The 6,147-nt window shown below is 43.1% G+C and overlaps 2 pseudogenes; one reads left to right on the top strand and one right to left on the bottom strand.

Annotated features, from left to right (window-relative positions):
- Positions 1–2,122: 2,122 nt before the first annotated feature.
- Positions 2,123–2,774, bottom strand: LOC147433623 (fructose-bisphosphate aldolase, cytoplasmic isozyme-like; annotated as a pseudogene).
- Positions 2,775–3,386: 612 nt separating this feature from the next.
- On the top strand, positions 3,387–3,675 carry LOC147433622 (uncharacterized; annotated as a pseudogene).
- The last annotated feature ends 2,472 nt before the right edge of the window (positions 3,676–6,147 follow it).

The raw sequence follows: 6,147 nt of genomic DNA, 5'->3' as shown, positions 1-6,147 counted from the left end.
ATCTCTCTCTCTCTCTCTCTCTCTCTCTCTCTCTCTCTCTTCTCTCAAACACACACACACAGTACACACATACACAAAACTTATTGAAAAAGTCTGCATCTCTTTCAATTTTTAGATTTCAAGTCCACTAAAATATAGTGCTAAGAGCCGATTGAAAACTCAAAACAACCAATTCAAGGGAGGGAAAGAAGGATAAAATCCAATTTATAAATTCAAGAAAATAGAGTTTAATTCTAGAAAATGTTGTTATTTTGAGAAATTTCCTCTATGGATGTTTGTGGAATTGATTTTTCCCAAACACTGTTTGAAGCATGTGAGCCAATTCTCTCTCTCTCTCTCTCTCTCTCTCTCTCTCTCTCTCTCTCTCTCTCTCTCTCTCTCTCTCTCTCTCTCTCTGACACGCTGAGCATACACTCATTAGAAGTATAACAAGCTGACATTTTTTCAAAAATGATTTGCGAGAAAAACCCAACAACAGTTATACCACAAAGTAAAACTTACTTTAGCAACACTACATTCTAGAGAGACACCTACCTACGATTAATTAAGCTAATTCTCTGGAACCTCAACATCCCCATCATCAATCTTTGTTTTCAAATACTTGGGATCCTTGCCATCCACAGAGAAACCCACACAAATGCAGTACCGAGAATTTCCTTTACTGTATAAGCAAGCTCCTTTGCCATTGAATGGGGATGCTGCACATGGGCAATCTCGATCACATCATCGAGAGAAATGTTTCCATTGTGCTTGATGTTCTTAAATGTATAAGGAGAAGGAAGAGGAATCTGTAGGTCAAAAACCAGCTAAGAGCTCATGGGGCACACTAGCATGGAGCAAAACCCTGTTGCCAATGCTAGGACTGAGGGGCAAGTAGAAGAAGAAGAAAAAGGCAATCGAGTGCTGCAACGGCTTGCATGGTCAAATTAATAGGAGGATTTTTGACAATGCAATTACGCGAGTAGTCAGCAATCATGAGGAGCATCTGCTATAAAACAATGTCATAAATGCAAATGGTGGCATCTTTGCTGTTTCTGTCAATGGACTTCATCATTGTGGTATTGATTATGCATTAAATGGGCAGGAATTTGATTGTCAAAGCTTGCCCTCTTCGAGATTAGAGAGATAATTGTTGCATGAAACTTAGAGCGGATTAACAAGGCTCTTAGTATTAATCATGAGAAAGTCTAGATGTCTTTAGAGGTCGTGTTCACAGGCGCCCACCACAACAACACTCGTTCTTGAGCAGGGATTATAGCACGTTTAGCTACTATTTCAAGCTTGTAAGGAGCAGCAAGCGCAGCAATGCATTCATCTTCTTCCTATCGTGCTCGGGCTCCTTGAGGGCTTTGATCACAAGGGTAGTGGCGCTAATTGCTCTCCTACTTCTAGTCGTGCTCCATTTCAACGTCACCATTGAGGGAGCCACCCGTAAACTCCAGCAAAATGTAGACGTGAAGCTGAGTGATGCATGCTTTGGCCCCACGATGAAGATGCAATGCTGATAAAGCAAGGGCAACAAGAATATGAGGAGGTGGTTTTTGTTCGTTTAACAGGAGAGGAGGTTGGAGCTACCTCTTCATTGGCACCCAAGGTTGGGCCTTTGGGTCTGTCGCCCAAGAAGGTTATAGAAGAAGACATCGCCAAGGAGATTACCAAGGACTGGAAGGGCCTGCGCGTTATCGTCAAGCTCACTGTCCAAAATCGTCAAGCCAAGGTTGATGTCGTCCCTTCCACTATCTAGGAGGGATCCAATTTGGGTGGCATCTCTGCTGGTTTTCTCTCCTTTCTTTCTATTGCTTCTGCTTCTGATTTTGCGACCCTGCATTGCAAACTCTCTCTATCTCTCTCTCTCTCTCTCTCTCTCTCTCTCTCTCTCTCTCTCTCTCTCTCTCTCTCTCTCTCTCTCTCTCTCTCTCTCTCTCTCTCTCTCTCTCTCTCTCTCTCTCTCTTTACTAGGAATAAACGGTAGCTAAATTAAATCATGATAAAGATGCCCGTTACATAAGCCTCATAAAAATAGCCCATTTGCTTCATTCTGCAACCACCCCCACACCTAAACATTATTACAGAACATGAAACATCATTGCAATCAAAACTCAATAGCTTAAGAATATGAGAGCTAATACTTGTAGTTGGCAACATGAAGCGATTCATCAGTGCCAACGCCCTTAGCAGCATCTCCAACATATTTTCCAAGTATAGCCCCCTCACTAGAGTTGGCCTTGCATTAGGCAAGCAAAGCAGCTTGTGCTGTAAGAATGTTTTCCTTCTTTCCAGCCCAAGTCTTCAAAGTGCTGGCTTACATTAATGCTCGTCCAAATGAGAAAGAAAGTGTCCATGGCTTCTTGCTATCCAGCTCATTCATGGCATTCAAATTCAAAGTTGCTTCTTCCTCACTTTGATCGCCCGACAAGAACATGACACCAGGAACAGCAAGAGGAACCATCCTTTGAAGTGCTTGTACGGCATAGCGAGCCAACCCATTTGCATTCTCAAGTATGGCAAGAGGAGACAGCTCAGTTAGACCAATCTTGAGAACATCTCTCCACTTCACAAATTGGGCTCCAGCATTGGGCAAGGCCGTCCAATCCCTGAGTGGTTGTCTCACCGTTAGCGCATGCCTGCAAGGTCGACAGTGCCCTTATCTACCTTGATGCCGAGGACTAATCCACCCTCTTTAAGTACCTCCACAAACGGCTCCCTTGCCAGGTCGCAATGTAATTGGCAGCCACAATAAGCTCAGTTGCATATTTACCCTCGAACGTGGCCATGGCAGCTAGCAAGGTAGAGATGCAAGGGTCTCTCTCTCTCTCTCTCTCTCTCTCTCTCTCTCTCTCTCTCTCTCTCTCTCTCTCTCTCTCTCTCTCTCTCTCTCTCTCTCTCTCTAAAAAAATTGAACTCTTTCAAAAAGCGCACGCCGGCGTGCGCTCTTTGAGAGAGTTCAGTTTTTTGAGAGAGAGAGCCAGGTCGCAATGTAATTGGCAGCCGCAATAAGCTCAGTTGCATATTTACCCTCGAACGCGGCCATGGCAGCTAGCAAGGTACATATGCAAGGGTCTCTCTCTCTCTCTCTCTCTCTCTCTCTCTCTCTCTCTCTCTCTCTCTCTCTCTCTCTCTCTCTCTCTCTCTCCCTCTCTCTCTCTATTAAAAAAATTGAACTCTCTGAAAGAGCGCGCACCGGTGTGCGCTCTTTGAGAGAGTTCAGTTTTTTTAGAGAGAGAGAGAGAGAGAGAGGGGACCTTCTCATCCACTTTGAAAAAGAGCGATACTCTGTGAGGTACACACACACACACACGCCCCTCGTCCCCCCCCCCCCCCCCCTCTCTCTCTCTCTCTCTCTCTCTCTCTCTCTTGCAGGGCTTGCCTTCTTCTTTTCCATAGCCATGCGGAAGGAGGACACTATCACGCTTGTGAGTGGGGAGGGGTTCGAGTTCGTCATTGATCGCAAGGCTGCCGTCGTCTCAAACACCCTCAAAAGCATGCTCAGCTCTGTCGGAGGCTTCAAGGAGGGGGGAAGTCAAGCTTCCGGAGATAAGCACACCAGTTCTGGAAAAAGTATGCGAGTTTTTCTACTGGTCTTTGCAGTTTTCCAATGGCATTGAGACGGATTTTGTCATCAAGCCAGAAATAACTCCGGACTTGATCATGGCTGCGAATTTCCTGCACACATAGTGCTGGCTGCTTGGTCCATAGAAGGATGAAGATTGATAGTGTTAAGTTTTTGTTAGAGCTGCCGCTTGACCTGCCTTTCATCGTGTAAATGTCATGCTAGCAAAGGTTTTGCACAGGGTGAATAGAGGGTCTTGTAAATTATAATGTTCAAGGATTTCATATCCAAGTGTCCTTTATGATGGTCTGAAAAGAGAGAGAGAGAGAGAGAGAGAGAGAGAGAGAGAGAGAGAGAGAGAGAGAGAGAGAGAGTGTTAAGAATCAGCGCCATTGGCTTAGCTCCAATTCATTACCAGCAGAGTTATATTTCTAAGGGGCCGGCTGTAGAGTAGAAAATCTTGCCGCAGCTGAGCATTGTGGGAGATGGGAGCAGCTAAAGCGCAGGAGCAAGTGGAGGAGAAGCCATGGAGGAGAGGTAAATTTGTAGGTGGGGTTACACTAAACCTATGTTTGTGTTACACTAAACCTATGTTTTTTTCAAGCATTGTGAGTGACTTATAGAGGCGGCGTTGAGTGTGTGTGTGTGTGTGTGAGAGAGAGAGAGAGAGAGAGAGAGAGAGAGAGAGAGAGAGTAATTGGCTAGATTGGTTGAGAGCATGCACACCCCTTCCATGCAGAGTTCATTGCCTAGTGGCGGAGTCAGGCCTGTTTTGTGGAACTCTAGAAGAAGGTGGAGGTAGGGATTTACGCGCTACTAGAAAGACTGGTTTTTGAGAAAATATTCCTTGGTTGTGATCGCAAAATTGTGGAAGACGAACCTCACTCTCTCTCTCTCTCTCTCTCTCTCTCTCTCTCTCTCTCTCTCTCTCTCTCTCACACACACACACACACACACACACACACACACACACATCCAAATTCTTCATCTTTGTTCTCGTCGAAAGATAGGGCCAAGGTGATTGCGAAGGCATTGCATAAGAGGTGATTGACAAGCTGTTGCATGCAAGTGGTAATTATCGTTCGTGTTGATAGTACCTTATGATCTTCATCACCTCTCCCGCCCTTGGCCGCAAAGTCCTCGTGATTGGGGCCTCCTCTTTTGTAACTCACCATGAAAACTAAAAGAGTCCGTAGTCCATGAAAACTATCCTTTTCATGTATGTGATGTGAAGGATATTTTCCTTTTCCTCTCGTTTCTCAAGTGTCATGATTATACGTTGCAAGATCTTTTTTGCAAGCTAGACAAAATGGAGTCACTCACCCAAAAAAAATTATGTCCAATTTCAATAAGGTACAACCTAGCACCAAAGATTGCAAATACACATTGTTCATATTGGATCCAACCTTCCACTGTTTCCATTATGATTTAAGTTCTATGTATCTTGTGGGGTTTTGCTCTTTTTTATAATTGCTCGAAAAGGTTTGCTTGGAGTTTGAAATTCCTCATCCTGCAGTCAACCATGGCTAGGCACATAACCATCTATGGACGACAATGTGGCAACAAGATTGTATTTATGTAGGACGACAACATCTATGCACTTTCTTTCTCTTTTGTGATACAACATTATGAAATAATTAATGCATTCAATTTGCATCCATTAACTCTAATGGGAGAGCATGTGAAGATACAGGCTACTGAACATGCTAGTGGTGAACAAATCTTCCTTCTCAATCATGGCCAATGTCAATTCTATAAAGTTTATATTGCTATTGAAAGCACACAAGGCATTGGAATGAAGGACACACTAGTAATAGTCAAATGGTCCCTCTAGAGTAGTTGGTAAACTACATGCAATGCCTTCACAAAGCAGCCTACACATGGTACTCAAGCAAGCAAAGGATATCATTCAAGTTCAAGAGCTACCTATGAATTATGATGGAGATGTGGCATTTGAATTACCATCTTTTTGATCTATTTGTGCACGAATTTATGACAATTGCAACATGTGAATTTACCATGGAGAATAAGTTTGCACAAATAGAGTTTTGAAATATGCTCAGCAAGATGGTTCAGAAGCAAGGATATGATTGTGTATCAATGTGTGTGTAATACATTAAAGGAAGAGTATGGATCTTTTGTTTGAGATTATTTTAATGTGTGTGAACACATTAAAGGAAGACTATGGCTCTTTTTTTTGAGACTATTTGAGATGCAACATGGTTACTTTGCTACACTATACTCTATAGAGTAACTACTTAGATCTTGATCTAATCTTTTTCATTGCTTATGCTCGCTCGGTTTCTTGTCCTCTCGAAAGTACTCGCTCGAGGATTGGGATTCCTCACAAATTTACAGTGATGGCTTTCAGACTTACGAATGCTCCTGCAACTTTCAATTGTCTAATGCACGATATCTTTAGAGAATTCTTGGATGATTTTGTCCTAGTATTCTTTGACGATATCTTAATTTATTCCAAATCAGAGGAAGAGCATGAAGGACATGTTAGGAAAGTGTTAGAGCTTTTACGCCAAAATAATCTGTATGAAAAGAAAAGAAAATGTACCTTCTTTACCCCTAAGGTCTGTTACTTAGGG

Source organism: Adiantum capillus-veneris, chromosome 19 (genome assembly GCF_014529385.1).
Source record: "Adiantum capillus-veneris isolate H3 chromosome 19, ASM1452938v2, whole genome shotgun sequence".
Taxonomy (NCBI): Eukaryota; Viridiplantae; Streptophyta; class Polypodiopsida; order Polypodiales; family Pteridaceae; genus Adiantum; species Adiantum capillus-veneris.
Note: the sequence above shows the minus strand (reverse complement) of the source record. Positions and strands in the feature narration are given on the sequence as shown.